The 22,440-nt window shown below is 50.9% G+C and overlaps 1 long non-coding RNA gene across 1 annotated transcript; it reads right to left on the bottom strand.

The window, feature by feature from the left end:
• Positions 1-16,644: 16,644 nt before the first annotated feature.
• Positions 16,645-17,794, bottom strand: LOC138991684 (uncharacterized). Its single transcript, XR_011467554.1, has 3 exons — positions 17,676-17,794; positions 17,299-17,529; positions 16,645-16,821 (listed from the first exon to the last, which is right to left on the bottom strand). It is a non-coding gene; the product is annotated as an uncharacterized lncRNA (long non-coding RNA).
• Between the last annotated feature and the right edge of the window lie 4,646 nt (positions 17,795-22,440).

The following is a 22,440-nucleotide window of genomic DNA, read 5'->3' as shown; positions in this document are numbered from 1 at the left end:
AAGTGGCAGGGCAGGCTTGTGGGAAAAGATAGAAGCAAGTTCTCCACTGGAAGCAGGTCCTTAGGGTGGAAGGGGTGGGAGATAAATGGTAGCTGTCTCCAACTTGGCACCTCTAAGAGTGACTTTGCCCACAGTGGTACCCAGGGATCCAGCGGCAGCTGACTTTGTGCTGCCTCTTGTATTCACGCAGCCCTGAGTGTGCAAAAGCTTGTGTTTCCTGCTGCGTAGCTGGCCAACAAGCACGCAGGCAGGCACATGTCACGGGGTCAACACCCAGTGATGCACTCAGGACCTTCCTGGTGGCAGGTGTGCCTGCCCTCATGGAGCTTACATCCTGGCAGGACCACAAAGACTAAACAAGGAAACCAGTGGATGCAAAACAACAAGGATTGGGGCGGGGGAAGCATAGAAAGAAAGAATAATGGGGTGAGGGATATTTTAGAGAGTGGTGTGTTTGGAGAAGGTCAAGTGGTTAGACAGTGGTCAGGGAAGGCCTCTGAGAGGTGATACCTGAATGACGAGCTGGAGCAAACCAAGCAAAGATTTGGGGAAGAGTTGTCCAAGTGGCAAGAAAGGCAAGTGCAAAGGCCCTGAGGCAGGAACAAAGTCGACAAAGCCACTGTCTTAGAAGGTGGCAGGTGGCTGACATTGAGTGAAGGGGGGTGGTGGGAGAAGGGATCCAGAAGCGGGGGGACGGGTCACATAGGGCCTCCTAGGCCTTCATAAGGAATATGTGTTCTAGCCAAAGTGAGATGGGATCCACTGGAGGAGTCACAAGGGAAGGAACAGTATGGTCTGATGGCTTATAGTTCAAGGAGCTGGAATTTTATGGAGAAAGAGGGAGGAGAAATGATAGACATACAAGGGGTATAGGAGGGAAGGCTGCTCCACTGAGAGCCGCAAACCCAAGGTCAGAGCAAGGAGGTGAGGGCATGGAGCAGAGCGCCCATGATGATGGAAGCAGGTGGAAGGATATGGGGACTGGGAGGACTAGAGAGAGGGTGCCTGAGGGCGGCAGGGAGCTGCGGAGGGGGTCTCTGCGTGGGCTGATGCAAGACTCCGCCGCTAGGTGGCGCTGGAGGCAAACAGGTGTTTGCAAGGCTGAGGCCGCAGAGGTCGTCCCAGGGAAGGGCAGAGGCTGCAAGGGCAAGAGAGCTGGTTTGAGCCCTAGGGCCTCTACAACTGGAACCCCTGCTTTTCTTCATCCATAACATAAGCCCCCAGGGACATATAAAACTGCTCTGCCCACCACATGGTGGCTATCAAGCTCAAAATCATGCCTCCCCGAAGTGGCAAAGATGCCCCTGGACGGGTGTGCGGAACTAATCTAGAGGGCCTGTCCCACTAATGATCTTAGTAGCAGTGTTATTTTTCAATATATTAGATAAGTGCATTTTTCCACTTAAATAGGGATATGAATTTCCCTTTTGAAATACTTTTAACTTAAAAAATTCCATTTAAAAGGTTAAGTAAATAATAGTCTAAAGCCTGTGCAGAGAAGACAGAAATCATGGCAGTTGAATGATGGAGGCCAGGAAATACTAAAAGCTTTGTGACATATAGCCCATGGGAAAAAAAAAATGTTTTTAAGGAAAAAAAAATATTTTTTTAATGTTTAAAAAAATATTAAAAAAAAAGAAAAGACTTGAATCCCAGCACATGCGTTTGTCTGTATTGGGTGGCTCCCATGGGTGCGTGTGCATCTCAGAGGAGGATGTAGCTGGGGGTGGTATCAGCCTGCGTGTAGGTGGCTGGGGTGTTCACAGCCACGTGCGCATGCACACATGGTTATTTTCGTGTGCCAGCAGATTGATTTATCTGGGTGGGTGTGTGGATACAAGTGTACAAATGTGTGCACATCGAGTTACAGTTGCGGCACTGGGCTGGGCCGGAAGCCTGGGGCTGGCTGGCCAGCAGCCACCAGGGGGCAGCAGGTAGCCGGACAGGGCCTTCGTCAGGCCGGGTCCCCTCTGTCTGGCATGTGAGGTCCTCTGAAGTCCTTCTCTGCCCTGTCCCCACGTCCCCTGATAGCCCCAGTGGCCCTGGTGCAGAGGCTTTCTGAAAGACTAGGACTCAGAAAGGAGAGCTGTTGTGGGTGGTGTGGGACTCGTGGGGTCATAGGGGAAGGGACCCAGCTGGCCTGGGTCCCTGAGTGGCTGGCATCCAATTTCTGGGGGCACAGCTGGCTCTTCTGCAGTCTGGGCTCTGGTCTCTTTCAGGGGTGCTCTGTAGCTGTCTCTCCTATTTTCAGCCCCAAGCTTGTTCAGCTACTGTTTAATCCTTGGGCTCGCCCCTGGCTTTGTGGGGAGTAGGTCATTCTGAGGCTTCCACGTGGGCATCACAGGGGCGACTGGACCCTAGAGCCCTTCAGCTCTGCCCCGCATCCAGGGCCACCACCCTCACTAACAGGAAGAGCAGCCCAGATCAGCCCAGTGGTGGCAGTGACTAACCCAAATCCCCCATCCTCCTCACAGTCCTTCTGTCCACAGATATGTAGTGAGGTCCTACTATGTGCTGGGCACAGCTTCAGAGACACCTCCTAGTGATGGGCGGCTTCTTCCCTGCCAGCCCTGAGGACTGAGACCTCGCTGGACCAGAGTGTATTCATGCCCAGCAGCTTTCCTCCCAGCCTGACGAGGAAGAGGAGGAGCCATGATGAGAAAACAGCCGACTGTGGCCCAGGCAAGCAGTACCGCCTCTAATTCTCCCACCAACTCTAGGAGGTAGGTGCAATGTGCCCATTTTATGGTTGAAGAAACTGAGGCTTTGAGAGGGTGAGTGATTTACCCAAGTTGCACAATGATGAGTAGCCCACCCTGGGAGCCACATTCAAGTAGTTTGCTCACGTTCAGAAGTTCCGTTTCTTTAGGCATCCCTGTAGACACAGACTTTGTGATAGAATATCAAGGAGCGAGTCATTCTCCCGGGACTCAAGGGTGACTGTCTCCCCCGTCCTTGCCCTTGACCCTACCACAAATGACCAAGTTAACAATCTCGTGTGTGTCCTTCCAATAATCCCATATGGACCTACATATATCCATACATAATCAAGGTCCGGGGCTGTCATCATGTCTGGTTTATAGACACTTTTCTCCCTCAATGACACTGTGACAAACAGTAAAGCCCCCCGCCCCCTTCTCTCCACCAAAAAAATATTCCCGTCCTAACCCCGGGCTGACTTTTTGCACTGACACAATCAGCACGACGCATGATTCCATTTATACAGAAGGCCCAGAGCACATCTGTGCTTCCAGGGGCTGGGGGGGTGACTGCGTATTGGGTGTGTTGCTAAAAATGGTCCGCAATGTGATGTTTGCAAACCCAACGCTGTGATGGTTCTGAACATCCTTGAACTGTACGTTTCAAAATGGTGTGTGTTTTATAGGATAAAAACAAGGAGGATTAAGTGAGATCATGCAAAAAAGCATATAACTCAAAAATATAGCTGGTATTATGATGATTATTAAGAGTTTAAGATGCAGGATTCTAAGTTTGAAGGGCTAGATTTTTCCAATTAAAATATAGTTGACTTAAAATGCTGTGTGAGTTCAGGTGTACAGCACAGTGATTCAGTTAACTTTACATATATGTGTATTACATATATGTGTATATTGACGTATATTATTTTTCAGATTCTTTTCCTTTATATGTTATTACAAAATATTGAGTATAGTTCCCTGTGCTATACAGTAGGTCCTTGTTGTTTATTATTATTTTATTTATTTATTTTTGGCTGTGCTGGGTCTTCACTGCTATGCATAGGCTTTCTCTAGTTGCGGTGAGTGGGGGCTACTCTTCACTGGGGTGCCTGGATTTCTCATTGTGGTGCCTTCTCTTGTTCAAGAGCACAGACTCAGTAGTTGTGGCACAGGCTTAGTTGCTCCATGGCAACATGGAATCTTCCTGAACCAGGGATCAAACCCATGTCCTTTGCATTGGCAGGCAGATTCTTAACCAGTGGGCCGTCAGGAAAGTCCTATCTATTTTATATGTCTTAGTCATTCAGTTGTGTCCAACTCTTTACGACCCCATGGACTGTAGCCCACCAGCTCCTCTGTCCATGTGGATTCTCCAGGCAAAAATACTGGAGTGGGTAGCCTATCCCTTCTCCAGGGGATCTTCCCAACCCAGGAATCGAACCGGGGTATCCTGCATTGCAGGTAGATAATCAGCTGAGCAACCAGGGAAGCCCATTCTATATATATAGTACTGTGAGTAGTCAGTCAATTCATTCGCTCAGTCATGTTCAACTCTGGGACCCCATGGACTGCAGCATGCCAGGCTTCCCTGTCCGTCACCAGCTCCCGGAGCTTGCTCAAACTCATATCCATAGAGTCAGTGATGCCATCCAACCATCTCATCCTCTGATGTCCCCTTCTCCTTCCGCCTTCAATCTTTCCCAGCATCACGGTCTTTTCTAAGGAGTCAGTTCTTCGCATCAGGTAACCAAAAATGTGTGAATCCCAAATTCCTAATTTAATCCCTCTCCTTCAAAGACAGATTTTTTTTTTTTTGGCTTTGGTTTTGGTGTTGGTTGGTTGGTTCCATTTGTTTTATTTTGCTTTCTCATCCGTTATCTCCGGGCCTCTCACGCTCCCCTGCCAGGCCCCTCAGCAGCCGGCTGCCCTAGAGATGGGCACGCCTCTCTCTCCACTGCAGGCACAGCCTCAGCTGTCACCACCCAGGCCAGCGGTCACTGCCCTCCACCCACCCCAGGAATGGAAAATGAGCATCAGCCAGAACAATAGCACACCAGGAAGTCTTCCCTTCCTGGGAAATGGAGCCAATTAATGCAGCTCCCCGGGCCCAGCCGTGTTTGGGGCGCTGGGGTGTCCTGGGCAAAATCTCTGCCCTCTGACCCTGCTCTGGTGAGGCCAGTGAGGGTGAGTCTGGTGAGTCTGGCACACGACTCCTCATCACACTCTAATGGTGACTGTGGGTATGTACCCCCAAGGGCCTGATGCCCAAGGGAGAGAGATGCCTTGGGAATCAGTAAGGCCCGAGAGGGGGGCCGGGCAAGCCCTCCCTTTGGGGACAGGGTCCCATCACATCCTTGCAGCCCTGGCTCCCTGCCTGAGGACTCTGAGAAGGAGGAATTGGTCATTTGGTCTCAAGTGCGAAGGGGAATTCTTGGTCCCAGCTCTGATTAAAACACTGTGTTATAGGTTTTTTTTTTGGAAAACACATTCATGTGACTCAGAATTCAAAAGGCATGGAATTCCCCTACCCTCTTCTCCCAGTCACCCAGTTCCTCCCAGAGGCAGCCCATGTTTTTAGCATCTTGTGACCCACCCAGAGGTAATTTGTGCCTATCAAGCGAAAGCCGATATACAGGGGTCCTTATGGGGTCCACCGCCGTTATCTCCTTGGCTGCAAAGGGCGACAATCATCCCTCCCCCATTTGACAGATGAGGAAACTGAGGTTCAGAGAGAGCCAGTGACCAATCCACGGTGACACCGAGTGAGTCGGGGGCCAGCTGGACCCCCTCTCTGACTCCCGATGTGTGCTCCTACCCCACCCCCACTCAGGGCTTGGGAACTTGTAAAAGCCCTGTGAAAAGAATACAGGCCTTACTGTTTAAGTCCTGCCTCTGATGTCCATCTGTTTGAACATCTAGAATATGTTGCTGTACCTCTCTGAGCTCAGATCCCTTGCCTATAAAATGGAGATATTTGATAGCTCCTTACAGGTTTATCATAAGAACTGAATAATATAAAGCATGTAAAGACCTCAGCACAACACCTGTCTTCTCTACTCTCTTCAACAAGAGAGTAGAACACTTGTTGCAGGCCTACTGTGTGCCGAGCACCTACTATATGCAGATCCAGTGCAGCCAGTCCTGGCTCAGGGAGCTCACAGCCTAGCAGATCCATAATAAGAGCTCAGGATATGCGGGTGTTATTATCCAGCAAATAGTCACCTCTCCTCCTGGTTCTGCGAAGTGGGGGTGAGACTGCTGTACCCAAGTCTCCCCCGGAGTCTGTATCTCCCAGCGGAACGTGGAACTGTGAGAGGAGTGGCCAGCATCTTGTTCCCCACCCTCTGTGTGCCTGCCAGGGCTCACACTGGTGACCAGATGCTCAGCACATAATTGTGGAATGAATGTGCAAAGGTAAAAAGACTTGGGAGAGGAAAGCCCATCCCCCCAACACAAACACTAAGATTGCTCTAGGATGGGGGGATGAACAAGTGATGTGATCTCCTTTTCTATGACTTTTGACTATTCAGACAGCCATTTTGGCTGCACTGGATCTTAGTTGCGGCATTTAGGGTCTTTGATCTTTGATCTTTGCAGCGTGCAGGATCTTTAGCTGTGCCGTGTGAACTCTTAGTTGAGGCATGTGGGATCTAGTTCCCTGACCAGAGGTCAAACACAGGCTCCCTGCATTGGGAGCACAGAATCTTAGCCGCTGAACCACCAGAGAAGCCCCTATATTTATAAAATTAATGTGATTAATATTGAAAAGTTGAATGGCACAAGAGCTCATCCATGCTGAACGCTGTTATGTGTCCAGTGACTGGTGCAGGTGAGAATTCAGAAGGGGAGGGGCTGGCAAGGACGAGGCGCCCGGGAAGGCGTCCTATAGAGGGTGGTCATGGAGACTGAGATGTTGGCACGAGGAGCCCCGATTGTTGTCACCCTGGCTCCTGTTGCCATCAAGGATGTGCGGTTAAGCTCAGTGGGGCAGAACGCCCTTCTCTCAGTGTGTCCCGGGCCTCCTGTCCTCGCGGGACCTAGACATCCCAGACTTTCTGAGCTGCAACTGCAAGGTGCCAGGTGAGTGCCAGCACCTCCCTCCATGTGTTCACGGGCCCATAGAGCTGCTGGCGGTGGAGGCTGGGGGCACTGGGATGATGAGTGTGCTGCCAGGCCTGGGTGTGGCAGGTATTCACTCAAAACATTCAGACTTGTTCCCTTCCTATCTCTTAATCCTCTGGAAGCCAAGGACATGGGAACCCAACTGGCAGGAGTGGTCCAGACACCACCCAAAACCTGATTCCAGGCTACTCTAATGGCAAAGAGAACTTGAAGGGTGGTACCCTTCAAGGCAAGGGGATGGGGGTCCACTCCAGGACAGCGCCTGCCCCAGAAACAGGCTGTCGGTGATGGAGGAGGTTTGGGAATCTCCAAGGAGGGCAGGTCAGCGGGGGTGAAGCAAGAGCCCGGGGTGGGGAGGCCCTCCCACTGGCTGCTGTGTGGCCTTGAGCCTCCCATCTCTGGGCCTCAGCTTCTTGCAGAATTCAATAAGGGAGGCTAAATACCGTGGTCTCTAAAGCAGAATACCAAAGTGTGAGACACGTACCTCTGGGGGGATGCAAGAGAATGCCGTCCGATACACAGATACAGCATTAAATACCCTATATTCCAAATCACAGTCTTTCCTGGTGACTCGGATGGTTAAAAATCCTCCTGGCAATGCAGGAGACCCGGTTTTGATCCCTGGATCAGGAAGATCCCCTGGAGAAGGAAATGGCAACCCACTCCAGTAATTTTGCCTGGGAAATCTGATGGGCAGAGGAGGCTGGCGGGCTACAGCCCATGAGGTCACAAAGAGTCAGACACGACTTAGCGACTCAACAACACATTCCAACTACAGCGAGGAAAAAGGTCTCAGTGCTAGAGTATCTTGAAAACCCACGAAGCTGTCTCACTTTTTCAACTGTTTTAATTTACATCCAAAAGCATGCTTCAAAGCTAGGGTCATTGTCAAGCAAGAGTATCTGGCAAGAATTAAATATCTTTATTGTCATTATATGTTGACCTCTTTGCAAATAAGAGATAAAGTTTATTTTTACATACATTTAAGTAAAAAAGAATGGATTTAAAAAAAAAATATTAAGCAATTATCCTTGGACTGCAAGGAGATCAAACCAGTCAATCCTAAAGGAAATCAACCCTGAATATTTATTGGAAGGACTGGTGCTGAAGCTGAAGCTCCTATACTTTGGTCACCTGATGCAAAAAGCCAGCTCATTGGAAAAGACCCTGATGCTGGGAAAGACTGAGGGCAGGAGAAGGGGACGAGAGAGGATGAGATGGTTGGATGGCATCCCTGACTCAATGGGCATGAGTTTGAGTAAACTCAGGGAGATGGTGAAGAACAGGGAAGTCTGGTGTGCTGCAGTCCATGGGGTCGTGAAGAGTCAGACATGACTGAGTGAGTGAACAGCCACAGCAGTTATCCAGGTACAAAGGAGATGGGAGACATAGTGCAGATGGGGAAACGAGCAGAAGGTGGGGACTCTGGGTGGAGATCCGCCTCTGAACCTGAGAGGAGGTCAAGAGGCTCGGCTTCAGAAGCGCATCGCATCCCATGGCGTTATGTGGACACCAGCTCCAGGTGGGTCTGCCTGCTCCTGCCACTCTCCTGCCGCCAGCTCTGCTGTGCAGTGTCCGCACCTGCCCAAAGGCACTTTGCAGGTGGGCATCATGTGCCGAGTTGGCAAGCCTGCTTTCTTGGGATGTAAGTGCCACTACCATTGCTCTGTGCTTGCGTCTGCCTGTCCACCCATCTGTCTGTCCATCCAGGGCTCCTCTGGGGGGCACCCACTGAGAAGGAGAGTCCTGGCTCCGAGGCAGGGGCTGCCACACTGTAGCCCAGAGAGAGGACAGCCCTCTTTCTCCTGACCTCACTTTTAAGTCAAGCTCTTTGGTGAGAAGGTCCCCTAGGGGCTGTAAACAGCCAGATGTGGGAGTTTGTGTTTGACCGGAACCCAGGGTTTTGCTTCCAGTGAAGTTTGGAGCAGGGCCAAGTGGAGGGTCAGGTTAGGGGGTGAAGGTTAGGAGGTCAGTGTGTATTTGGTAGGATCAGGCATTGGCATGAGCCCAAGCTGGAGAGGCTCTGTCACTGACTGCTGTGTGACCTTGGTCAGCTCCCCTACCTTCTCTGGGCCTCAACATCTTGCTCAAAACAATAAAGGCATAAGGAGGCTAAATGCAATGATCTCTAAAGTTTGCATCCCAAGACTATAGATTGACTTTGAACTTCGGGCAGGGAGTGTCCCAGCGGAGGGACAGGTGAGGCTGGACTCAGTGCGTGGTTGATTCAGAGGCTGCATTTGACTAGGATCATGGGGTTCCAGTGTGTGGGATCCTGAAGCTAGGGTATGACCAGGATCTCTGGTCAGGGTCAGAGGTCAGGGCTCTCTCTACGTGCCCTGAGCATAGCCATCTAACTTAGGCCAGAGTGGGGCCCAGTCCAAACCCTCATCCCAGAGAGGCTGAGCCATGGCCAAGAACCCCCTGTAACCCCTCTCCACTGCCATCCCTTCTCATGAACGAGGAGACCACCAAGGGGGTCCAGACAGCCTCCAGCAAGCCAGCTGCCCAGATATCAAGGGCAAAGGGCCATGACGACCCTTGGCCAAGTCAGGTAAGGTCTGCACAAGTGAATCAGACCTGGGGTGTGCACAGTTGGGGATTGGTGGGGTGAAGCCTGAGACTAGCCCCCAGCCCCCAGAGAGGAAGGGCAGTCAGGAGAACTCAGGCTTCCCCACCCGACTTGGGGGCAGAAGCTTGGAATTGCAATCCCCTACCCCCACCTAGCTTTTTCAACCTATTCACCACCCCTCCCCTCAAGTACCCCTAATGCAGATATATTGTAGTGTATTGATCTCTCCAACAGACCCAATAAGATTCAGACCTTAGAAAGACCCTTTCTCTCGCCTACAGATGGGGTCTTTTGGGGGTAGCAGGAGGCAGGGTTGTGAGATCTCTTGGTAAAATGAGTCTCCTAGATTTACCTGGGCCGAGGGTGCGCTCTGGGCCAGGCACCTTTACAAACGACGCCTCCTTTTATCTTCAGCACATCCCACTGCTGGCCCTGCTTACTGAACAAAGAAACAGGAGCTCAGAGAGGCTAAGCAGCTCAGAGCTCACACAGCAAGGCTGGCAGTGGCAGGTTTGGGTTCTAATCCAGGTCTGAGCACTAGACTTGGCCCCTGGAACACAATACATCCACCTTCTGGGCCCCTCAGGCTACACTGGAGCTTGGGTCCACGTCTGTGTGTATGAGGCCTCAGGGGGTGGGGAAGATACTATTCTGAGGCCTTAGCTTTGTCCTAAAACTAACCCCGCCCCTCCCATGCCAAAAATAGGCTCAACAAAGGTGGATTCGGAAAACCAGCACCTGGATATCCAGGTGCTGGAATCGGTGTGATCATTTTACTACCACTAGGGGGCGCTGGCGATGCTGAATGCCGCTGTGTCTTTTGTGAGGAAAGCACCTGCCACCAGCAGTTGGAGAGGGGGTGGGTGTCCCAGACCTAGTGGGGAGGGGGATCCAGTGGGGCTGCCCCAGCCCCTCATTCTCTGTGTGACCTCGGGCTTCAGTTTCCCTTCTGCAAAAGGAGGATAAAGGCATCCTAGACCTACAGCACAAAGGGTGAGAGCTGGCAAAGTTGCCCACAGATGTTAAGAGAGATTACCTGGAATAAATCACAAGCAATTCAATAAGGCCAGACTTCCACAGAATAAATTTCGTTAATATGCAACTTAGCCAAAGTAAACATGGGTGGAGCAGAGCTTACATGTAATTAACCATGATTGATATTAGGTGAAGCTGCACTCAGCTCCGGGAGGACAGGACGGGGCTTTGCCCACTGCATCCCTGAGCAGCGCAGGATGGCAAAGAGTGGAGAGGTGACAAAGACACCCACTGGCCTCATCCCAGGCCCCATGACACCCTTCCTTTCTTCTCTTTGTTCTCCCAGCATCCAGAGCAGCCACCTCCCATCGCGAGCAGCCAGGTAGAGCTGGTGGAAAACAAGTCCATGGGTGTCTCCATTCAGAACATGTCTGTGATCTTCAAGGGATCTCTAGGTGCCGGGGGGCAAGCTTTCCCAGGCTGACCACAGCTCCCTGGCCCTCTCTGGGCAGAATGAAGGTCCCTGGCTCTTTGTACGCTGAGTTAATCAGTCTATAGATTTTGAAATCGACCCCTCTGTTGACCAACACACAACTGAATATGTGTCCTACTCCCTCTGTGAAGGCAGGGAGGCTGGACTCCATGGCCGCTGTGTGGCTCTGACATTTAGCGATTGGTTATGGTTAGGCTATGGCAAGTAGCTTCCCCTCAGGGCTGCAGCCCGGCAGGCTGTGTGACCTTGGGCACTCCACCTAACCTCACTGAATCTCAGTTTTCTCATCTGTAGGATGAGAGTGATAATAGCAACCGGCCCACATGGTGGTTGTGAGATTTGAGTGAAAAAACTGTGTGTAAAATTCTTAAGATTATACTCGGCTCAGCTGGTCCTTATTATTACTACTGCTGTGACCACCCTGGTACCCCCCAGCATGAGCATACTCAAGTATTTTTCAAGCAGCAGCAAACATCGAGTGAAAGCTAAGAAGGAAGAAAGCGGTTTGGAAATCTAGGACTCCTCCACCTTTCCTAGGGTCACTTCCCTTCCTTCCCATGCAGCCTTGGGTTAAGGGGGATGGATCTCCCACAAGGCCTTCAAGATTGAAGGCGGGAGGAGAAGGGGATGACAGAGGATGAGATGGTTGGATGGCATCACCGACTCAATGGACATGAGTTTGAGTAAACTCCGGGAGTTGGTGATGGACAGGGAGGCCTGGTGTGCTGCAGTCCAAGGGGTCGCAAAGAGTTGGACATGACTGAGCGTCTGAACTGAACTGAACCCACAAGGCTGTGCAGTGAAGAAAAAACTACTCAGGACTCAGTTTCTCATCTGCCCAACAGCGACATCACTAGGCCATTGAGAGGAACTCAGAACCTGGGCCAGATGGTGCAGTGGTAAAGAACCCACCTGCCAATGCAGGAGGTGCAAGAGAAGTAGTTAAGATCCCTGCGTCGGCAAGCTCTCCTGGAGTAGGAAATGACAACTTACTCCAGTATTCTCACCTGGAAAATTCCAAGGACAAGCTACAGTCCATGGGGTCACAGAGAGTCTGACAGAACTGAGCAACTGAGCACCAAGACTGGAGGAGAAGGTGATCTGAGAGGTAGGAAGCACTATCCTGTCCCAATCCTAATACAAATACAAGTCAATGTTTGCAGAACTTGCTACTAATCAGCTACTTGACTTAGATTAACTGTGGAATCCTCACAATCACCCAGCAAAGAAGATGCTGCCAACACCCCCATTTTATGGCTGAAGAAACAAAAATTCAGAGAGTCAAGGGGGACTCCCTCACCCTGAGCTGAAAAGCAGAAGAGCATAATTTGAGCCTGAACCATCTAAATATTCCAAGTCCCTGTTCCTACTACATCATGACTGCTCCCACATGGAATCTCTATGGTTGGCTGGCAGAGCAGGAGGTGGCCAGGCTGAGGGATGTGCCTGGCTCATTGGACCCTGGCACACAGTAGGTGCTCAGTGAACAGAAGCAATAAAAAATATTCAAATCACATCTTCTTCATCCATTCAACAGTCGATTGGCAGTTAACCTCTTCCATATCTTGGCTGTTGCAGATACCACCGCAGCGAACATGGGGGTGCATATTTTTTTGAATTAGTGTTTTTCTTTGGAAAAAATACCCAGAGATGGAATTGCTGGGTCATATGGTAGTTCTACTTTTAACTTTAGAGGAATCTCCATACTGTTTTCCATAGTGGAGAGGCGGATGACAGAGGCTAGGATGGTTGGATGGTGTCACTGACTCGATGGACATGAGTTTGAACAAGCTCCGGAGTCAGTGATGGACAGGGAAGCCTGGCATGCTGCAATCCATGGGGTCGCAAAGAGTTGGACACGAATGGCCGCTGAACTGAACTGAACTATGTCAATTTACATTCCCACCACACTGTGCAAGGGTTCTCTTTTCTCCACATCCTCTTGAGTTCATTTCCAAATTTTCGTTTTTCAAATCCATCCATCCTTGCCTCCCCCCATGGAGTCCTATGATTTCATGTGGCGCTATTTCTTTAATCATTGAACAGTTAGTTCCTGCGTGGCGTCTTCCAGGTCGCTCTATTATATCAGAGCCTTGGGTGCTAATCCTCTTATTAACTGTGTTTGCTAGTTCTCTCTTGGGGTGAATGGTTTCCTTTGTTTGTGAAATTTATTTTCTTAGAAGCTCATCTTTAGTGGAATTTGGTTTTTCTGTGGACAGACTCTGCTCCCTGAATCACCTACATTTCCTTGGAGAATAATTTTGCACTTTGACCTGCCAGGACCCCCAAGGTTACATCATTCATTCATTCCTGTCTTTGTAGGTCCATTTCTCAGCTCAGGAAGTCCTGCACCATGCTGGTAATATACATGCATACACGCTTCAGAAAGGCATGTGCCTGGGCTCAGGTTCTTAATTTGTTCCCGCTCAGACCCACCCCAAAACTTCCTGTAGCTTGCTTTGGTGGATGAAGTCATTTGGTCTCCGCTTCACCAAGAGGAAGTATTTTCACTCCCCATCTTGTCTCACTTCTCTCCCTCAGACAGTGTTAAAACCCCAACCCAGTTTGCTCTCAAACCCACAACCTGATGCTCATCTCTTTGGGTCATCTTAATTATAGCTCTAGCTATCATTTCCCTCCTCATCTTTAGTATCTGGGATTGTCCCTTTCTTTTGTTTGAGCTCAGCTGTGTATTAAATAAAACCTTTTGTTGCAAGGTGCCTATTGGTTTGGGATTTCCCTGGTGGTCCAGTGGTTAAGACATCACCTTCCAGTAAAGGGGAACAGGTTCCATGGTTTTATTTAATATACAGCTCCCACATTCCTCCTGGGGGAAAAAAAACACCATACAAAACAGAAGCAATATTGTAACAAATTCAATTGTTTCTTGGTCACTAAGTCGCTCTTTGCAACCCCATGGACTGTAGCCCACCAGACTCCTCTGTCCATGGGATTCTCCAGGCAAGAATACTGGTGTGTTGCCTTGCCCTCCTCCAGGGGATCTTCCTGACCCAGGGATCAAACCAGTGTCTCCTGCATTGGCAAGCTAATTCTTTACCGCTGTGCCTCCATGGAAGCCTGACAAATTCAACAGAGACTTTATGTGCTATGCTTATCACTCAGTCATGTCCAACTCTTTGCGACCCCATGGACTGTAGCCCGCCAGGCTCCTCTGTCCATGGAATTCTCTAGGCAAGAATCCTGGAGTGGGTTGCCATGCCCTCCTCCAGGTGATCTTCCCAACTCAGGGATCGAATCCAGGTCTCCTGCATTGCAGGTGGATTCTTTACTGTCTGAGCCACTTAAAAAAAAAGTACCTATTGGTTCAATTTTTTGATGGGGAGAGATCTCCCTGAGCCCAGACTGACAGTCTGCAGATCACAGGTCCTGCCCACCTGCCCAGGTCACCTTGGGCCACACATCCCAGTCCCTGGCCACCTACCCATCCCGTGCCTTGGCCCTGTTCCCACCACAGGGCTTTTGCACATGCTGTTCCCCCAGTCCAGAAGTCCTCTCCCTCTTCCTTGCTCCATCTGATTTTCCTTCTCCTCGGGGAGGGCCTCCCCACACCCTAACTAGGTGAGGTTTTCTCTCTAAGACTCCCAAACCACAGCCTGGTGCATCTGTCGTTTAAGACACTCCTCAGGGGCCATTTTACATTTAGGTCTGGGATTATCTGAGAAACCTTGAGCCTCTTGAAGGTAGAAACCAAGTGTATTGAGCTCTGCACTGTCCCCCACCTCTTCTCCCAGGAATGAAGCATGGTCACCACGTCATGAATATTGTTAGACAAAAGCAATGGCAGCATCTTTTGGAGAGTAACCAAGCGCAATTCCTTCTCTTTATGTGGATTTCCTCATTTAATCTTTGCCACAACCCTTGGAGGTAGCCAATATTATCATCCCCATTTTACAGATGAAGAAGGCGAGGCCCAGGAGGCCTTTTCCTAGATGAGAGAGGCGGACAAGGCAAGGGATTACTTCCCTATCACACAGGCGAGAAAACCAAGGGCCAAAGAGAGTAAGAGGGTGCCCACATCATTGGCAAATTAGCCATGGGGTGACCTGGGCCCCAGGCATTGCTCAGCAGCTTCCTTTTTTCTCAGCCTGGGAACACTGGGTCAGCTTTGGCCCTTCCATCTCCAGAGGCAGATGACCACAGTGGTTCTGATGGGCCCCCATCCAGGCCATGGGACCCCCTCTGAGTCTCCCTCTACTTTCCCACAATGTCCTGTCAAACCGGCCCAGGTAGCTGTCTTCAGCCTCCAGATGCTCAAGCTCTCCTATGAGAACAAGAGTACCATGGTTCCACCATGATTGTATAAGTCCCCTCCCAACACCCAGGCAGGCAACTTTTTGTGGCTTTCACTCCAGGAAAGTTGAGGTGGGTGGGTAGAGGTAGAGGGAGGCAGGGAGGCTGGAGGGTGGGAATTCCACCCCCACAGATGGGCCTCTGAAACCTCCAAGTTCTTCTCACTGCCCCTGCTGTGACTGGTTGTGTTTCTAAAACATGGCTGTCCTCTTGATCATCAAAATCATGCAAGTTATGGATGGGGTACCCCTGGCAGGGGGTGGGAGGGGAGTTGACAGTTTTAGTAATATTAGATTTCTTAAGCTGAGTGGAAAGGCAGGGGTGTTTGTAACACAGATCCCCAAACCACTGCCCGTCTCTATTAGGGCCACATGGCTTTCCAAATCCAGAATTCTGTGGATTTTAGAAGGTAGTACAGGGTGCGTGCACACTAGGTACGTTACAGGACACGCCCGTGGGATCACGGTGATGCCCTGCAGTCAAGCCCACTGATATTTCTCAGCATATGAATGATCACATGAAGCAAGATAAGTACTGTGTTAATATTATTAACAGCCTTCCATCCAAGCGGTCACGTTTGCTGACAAAATGTAAAAAAATCTTGCAGCCTTCAGAGCTTGTTTGATTTTGTCTTGCAAATGGGATTGACAGTCTTAGTGGTGGCAAGTGAGATCTGTGATCTTCACTGCAGCGTGAAGGAGCTTTTAGTTGCGGCAAGCACTGTCTGGTGCCCTGACCAGGGATTGAACCCAGGCCCTCTCCATTCGGAGCACAGAGTCTTAGCCACCGGACCACCAGGGAAGTCCCTTCAATATCTCTTCATGCGTGAAAATGACAGCCAACTGTAATGTAGGCACATGGTGGAAAACAGAGAAAAGCATAAAGAAAAAACTCACCCTGCTCATTCACGGCCATCACCCATTTGCCATAACTAAGAGATCAATGTGGGTTCGTTGCTATTAACCACATTCCAGACTTTGAATTTCACAAGTTTTTTCACTGATATACTTTTTCTGTCCTAGGACCCAATCCAGGTTAGCACATTGCCTTTAGGGTTTTTTAAAAAATCTTAAAAAAATTTATATTATTTACTTTTTTTTTTAATCTGAAAAGTTCAGAGTCCTCTAACAACCAGCTATAAACCCCGTCTCCCGGAGTGCCCTTCTTCTTTCCTCCTCCCCTGCCTTTTCTCGGAGCCCCCTCTTATTTCTGGTTCCTGAGGACTTCCCTTCTTGCATTTGAGTCTAACTATGGACATCATGCTTTTTAGGAAACTGTTAACCAAGACTTGGGCGTGCTGGAGTGCTTCCAGAAATCAGTTTGAAGCAACTCTTCAAGGGCAGAGAGAGTGCCAAGCAGATGTGTCCTGGCCAGGGAAGAGCAGTTCCAGGACCAGGGTGGGAGTGGGGGTGGGGGGAAGCCTGCAGGGGGAGGAATCCCAGGGTGGCTGAGGGAGGGGTTGTTTTCTGGGAGGTGGGTAAAGGACTTGCAAATCAGGCCAGGAGTTAGGTCGAGATCACGTCAAGGAGACTTAAAGGCCCGAAGAAAGGAGTAGCAGCACATAGACGGCTTTGGTGTGGGGTGTGGAAGGACGTTCCTTGGTTTGCCACTGGTGCAGAACGGCTGGACTGGGAGGCGTCAGCCTGAACCTGTGTTAAAGTGATAAGAGGAGTGGCCCTCAAGCGTCCTTCATTGCACACAGGGAGCTCCAGAGGCCGAGAACCAGGATGCTTGTTCAAGGTCACAGGTCACATTCACATCAGAGTCCGTGACTGTGGCCCCAGCATTTTTATGTAAGTATGGATGGGTTTCCAACAACAGCTGTTTCGTTCTTACTCTGGGCCAGGCCCACATAGCTCCTGACTTCATGAATCATAAAGCTTAGAGGGCATGGACAGTGATAGATAATACCTAACTAGCCAAACAAAAGACTATGTAACCACTCATTGTGCCTGGAGCTATGAATTAAAGCCAGGTGGTCAGAGAAGGGGCTTATACAACTCATAACCCCAAATTAGGAGGCTATTTGAAAGTTATCTAGTGCTCTGGGTCTTGGACTTTGGCCTACATCAGAATCACCTGCAGGGGTGGTTAAAACAGATTCCTGGCTCATGCTCAGTTTCTACCTTGGTGGGCCAAGCGTGGCGCCTAGGGTCTGCATCTCCAACAAGCTCTCTCCCAGGTGGTGCCAATGCTGCTGGTTGAGGGGCCATGCTTGGTCTCTGGAGTATAAAAATGCAGTTAGATCCATGGCTAGCAGATGACGTATCACTTGGCTTTGCCGATGGTTTCATTTCAGAGGTGGAGGAAGTGAGCCATGCGGGGAAGTCCTGATACCTGTTCAAACCTGAAAGAAGCTGTTGAGAATGTGGATAAGTGAGAATTCAGGAGAGGAAGAGCCACGTGATCCCCCAGCTGCAGGTCCTGGGGAACTCCCTTCCGTTTTCAGATGACTGGTGCTAGGCTGTCTCCAAGAGTCCCTGGGGCCCACTGCTCCGCATACCTCTCCCATCACTCAGCATGGAGAGTCAAGGGTCCTGGGCTTGCGGGTTGCTGTCTGCTCTGAGGAGGGCCCCCTCTCACAGTGAACCTGGTTTCTTCCCCTCTACCCCCACTGCCCTGGAGATATATCTATTGGGCTGCTGTCTGCAGGCCTCTGAGCCTTGTAGTTACCCAGCCTTGAGACCAAAGAAGGGCCAGGAAACAGCAACAGAGACATCAATGGTTTATTAGACAGGAGATCTTAAGCAGGAGGTCCTGGAGTGACTGGCTATCCTAGACAGAATGTGGCAGAAGGGGAGGAGGAGGCTACTATTTATAGAATAACTAACATCGTGGGTCTCATCAGTTACCAGGGAAACCAGCAGCTAGGGCGTGTCCCTCACCACCCTTCAGGTTAAGGACCACGACTATCTGAATCACTTTGAGGGCAGGTGTTTCCCTTTAATAAACTAGCAGGTGGAGCCATTCTGACTTCAGGATTAGAACAGTCAATCCCTAACCGGGGGCCCAGGGCAAAGGTATTCCTGTGAGTTGGGGGTAGGTGAAGCAGAGAGTCCTCGAGCGGGGGGTGTACAAAGAGCAAGTGAACTTGTAGAGTAGCCTGATCAGACACCATCCCTACCATCCACGCCTCCTACTCCAGGAAGGAGATTTTCTTAAACCTCTTGGATTCTGCAGTGGGGTGAGTGGTTGACTCAGCAAATCCCACCCTCGTCCCTCTGATGTCAAGCATAGAATATTGGTGGGGGAAATGCTGTTCCTTTCCTCCAGGACTTGTGACCTGACTTCTGGTAAGGGAGAAGACTCCAGAGTCGTGATTGGGAGGAAGAGGCACCATGAACGATGAAAGCAAGGGTGAGGGGAGGTGGGGGTTGGGAGGGCATAAACCGGAAGGGCCTGCCCGAGCAAAGGCCTAGCAGCTGGCATGGCAAATCCCTTGAGAGTGCTCAAAAAGTCTCTCTGCAGAGTGCCCTAAATATAGACAGAAGCACTTGGAATAATTCCTAGAGTTTCTTTTCTGGGGGATGGGAGCACAGGGCCAAATTTGCATCTCTCTCCTTTTTTTAAAGTATACTTTTAAAAATCATTGTGATTTTAAAACTAATTTTTATTTATTTATTTTTGGTTGTGCTGGGTCTTCGTTGCTATGCTGGCTTTTCTCTAGCTGCAGTGAGTGGGGCCTACTCCCTGGTAGGGTGCGTGGGCTTCTCATTGCGGTGGTTTCTCCTGTTGTGGCTCCCGGGCTCTAGAGCACAGGCGCAATTGTGGTGGCACATGGGCTTTGTTTGCCCCGAGGCATATGGGATCTTCCCAGATCTTGGATGGAACCTATCTATGTCTCCTGCATTGGCAGGCGGATTCTATACCACTGAGCAACCAGGAAAGCCCTGCATCTCTTTTTGACTTCAGGATTAAACTGACTTTTTTCCACATTGACCAAGGTAGGTGGTCTTGGCAGACCTGGAGAAATAAGCCCCAAAGTATCTCATGTCTTAAAAAAAAAAAACAAAGGGCCCTGATGTCTGTCTGCAACAGGATCAGATGATCCCTCCCTGATCTCACGGCCCTTCTGCCTGTGTTTGTGTTGGGAAGACAATGAGATTGGAGAAATGGGATCCTGGTGATGTCAGTTAAGGGGGTAGGGAGGGCAGGAGAGCTCCCTGGGCCTTGGATCCCCTCTGTGGATGGGACGATAGTCCCAGCACATATACGCCCCCACCCCGGGGCCTAGGAGGGACCACTTGGGAGATGTACCACTTGGGGGGTGGGGGACAGGAAGAGAGGATGGGTTAGGATGTAGTTTTTCATGGACATGTGGATGAATGCCCTGCAGGCCATGGGGCCGTCTGTCCCATGGGTCACTTTGTGCCCGGGGAGGTTCACCGTGGGCCTGTGACCTGCGGAGCAGTGTTGAGTCTGCCCAGAACTCCCTGTGGATGAGCATCACCACTATGGGTGCCCTTTGAGGTCGCGTCTCCAACGTGTGGTCTAGAGGAGGGTTTGGGGACACATGCCTGAGACCAAGGCTCTTGCTCACCTTCTAGACTCTTCCCAGACAGAGCTGCAAGTGCCCCTGACTCTCAGTCATCGAAGCTTAGTGGTCCTGGGTCCCCACTCTCAAGGTGCCATTCCCCGCAGGTGGCAATGCACACCCACAACCCGGCCAGAGCACGGACCCTGGCTCCTGGTTCAGTGGAGAATATCGTGTCTGGCTCAACCCATCTTTTTTTTTTTTTTCAGTTGTGCTGGGTCTTCGCTGCCGTGTGCCGGCTCTCTAGTTGCAGTGAGCCGGGGCTACTCTCCAGCTGCGGTGCTCAGACTTCTCACTGTGGTGGCTTCTCTTGTGGAGGGGCTCTAGAGTGCTGGCCCAGCAGCTGTGGCACTCAGGCTTTGGTTGCCCGCGGCATGTGAGACCTTCCTGGACCAGGGATCAAACCTGCGTCCCCTGCATTGGCAGGCGGATTCCAATCCACTGGACCACCAGGGAAGTCCACACAGGCCTTGCAATGGCACTTCAAGTGGCAGCAAGAGCCCTGGGCTGGGAGGCTGAGGCTTGGTTCCTGCCCAGCCCTGGGCCTCATTTTCCCCTCCTGTAAAATGAGAGTGTTAGACCTGATGATCCCCAAGTTCCCTTTTGATGCTGACCTTGTAAGATATTTGTCCACATGACATGACTCTAATGGCGGAATCTCAGGCACCATTACTGGGGTGAGCAGGAGGTATTTTGGAGAAGGCCCTGCCTAGCGCGTTCTGCTGCCTTCCCCACAGGACAAGTTGAGCTGGCCCTGCAGTCTTTTTGAATATCTGCCTGTGCATATGGCTTTGGTAGAGAGGAAGGGAGCAGGAGCTAGAATTACCCTGGCTGGGTTTCCCAGCCTCCTCCTTGGTCAGCAGAGAGCATCTCTCAGACAATCTCTCTTCTCTCCGCCTTTGACCCCCTTCCCCAGCTACCAGCAGAAGTCCCATTTCCTGACCTGCTTCCTGCATGAGCTGTCACTCATTTCTGTCCCATGTGGTTCCAGCGTTGGGCAGGAAATACGGGACTGTGGGGGCTTCAGATTCAGACGACAGGAGGGAGAGTAAGGGGATGGCACCAAGGTCCAGTTTCTCATGGAAGACGGGGAGGGTGGAGCCTCTAAAAAGCAAATCAGACTTTAACATGGAAGAGAAACTCTGATGAGCCTCAGCCAGACCACTTTATGATGCTCAAAGCATATGTCTTCTTCCCACCTCAGGCTAGAATACAAGAAGTTTCTTTCTGCCATCTCAGTCTTGGGAGGTACCAGGCTCCTGAGAAGCTGTGTGAAGAAAATCCCTCACTGCCACATTGGCCAAATGGAATGGGGAAATGGCACAGGAAGACACTGGCATGTGCAAAGTCCCTGGGGTAGAAGGGAACACGAAAGAGTCAAGAACCTGAAAGGAGGTCGATGTAGCAGGGAGGAGAGGGAGAGAGGGGAGGCCTGGGTCCACGCTGTGAAGGTGCAGAGGGGGCCTGGCCTTTACTTTGATGAGCAGGAGAGATGGCCAGGGGCAAGGGCCAGAGTGGAACTTGGCAAAGGGACACTACTTAGAGTTTAGGAAGACTTGAGGGGACAGCACCATCTTCTGAGCCAGGTTCTTTCCTCCTCTCTCCCCTCCAAATGCTCTCTTGGGCCTGTTTCTCTTCTCTTGGGGTCCAAAGCAAGGTCTGACCCAGGAAGCTGACCAGGAGCGCTCATGCAGGCTGGCAGGCAGGGCTCCTGGCAGAGGAGTCAATGTGGTCTCACCAGTTCCCAAGTCCTGAGTCCAACATGGAAATTACAGGCCTTGGGATGTAAGCCTCTGTGGGTAGTGACACCAGTTGGGAGACTCACTGTACCCGAGACAGCACCCCCGAGGGGGTTGGGAAGCCCAGGCCCCCACATTGATGCCCCAAGGACAGCATGAGGATAATCAGGCAGCTCCTTCCCCAAAACAGAAACTTTCACCATCACAAGTGCCAGAGAGCTTGCTTGGAGCTCTGCCTCATGTGGACCACAGCCCAGCCAGAACCCCACAAGGCCCCGGGGCTCATTTCTACTCCAGAAAAGTGCAGCCCCTCAGCTTCTTTCACCATCCCGGGAGAGCATCTCTGCACAAGAGATGCAGTTAGCATCTCATCATTGTGGTTAGCAGGACATGTGGAGTCCCAGAGCTTGCCAGAACAGCACCAACCTGCTGGACACCTCTCCTAACTCCTGCCCCTTCCCTCCAAGCCCAGAGACTCAGACCTAGGCTTACATCAAAAGACTGGGAAGTCCCCCAGCACAGCTGGGGGCATCTGCTGCTTCCTCCAGGGAGGAAACAAGGGCTGCCCAAGGCCAGGTCCTGTGGACGCACATCCTGCCACCTGGGCTGCTGACCCAGGAGAGGTTAGGGCCCTTGTGTGGGACCAGCCTTGGGCAATGGGGAATGCAGGGGGAAGGCTTGGTCTTCAAATCTACATCCAAATACCAGTATCTTGAAATAGTAGTTTGGAGTTCCTCTGCCTCGGTTCCCTCATCTGTTAAATGGGATGATGATAATACTTTCCACACAGTGGTCTGGTAAGGACTGAGTTCGTTTGGAGGGACTAACATGGTGGCCAAGAGCAGGGGTTCTGGAGTGCCCCTGCTTGGGTCCAAACCCCAGCTTTTTCGCTGCTAGCTGTGTAATCTCGACATGTTACCTCCCTGTTTCCTCACCTGTAAAAATGGAGATTAAAAGGCTGCCATGAGGATTAAAGGGGCAAGCATAAGTACTTA

The sequence above is a fragment of the Bos mutus genome, chromosome 18 (assembly GCF_027580195.1).
Source record: "Bos mutus isolate GX-2022 chromosome 18, NWIPB_WYAK_1.1, whole genome shotgun sequence".
Taxonomy (NCBI): Eukaryota; Metazoa; Chordata; class Mammalia; order Artiodactyla; family Bovidae; genus Bos; species Bos mutus.
Note: the sequence above shows the minus strand (reverse complement) of the source record. Positions and strands in the feature narration are given on the sequence as shown.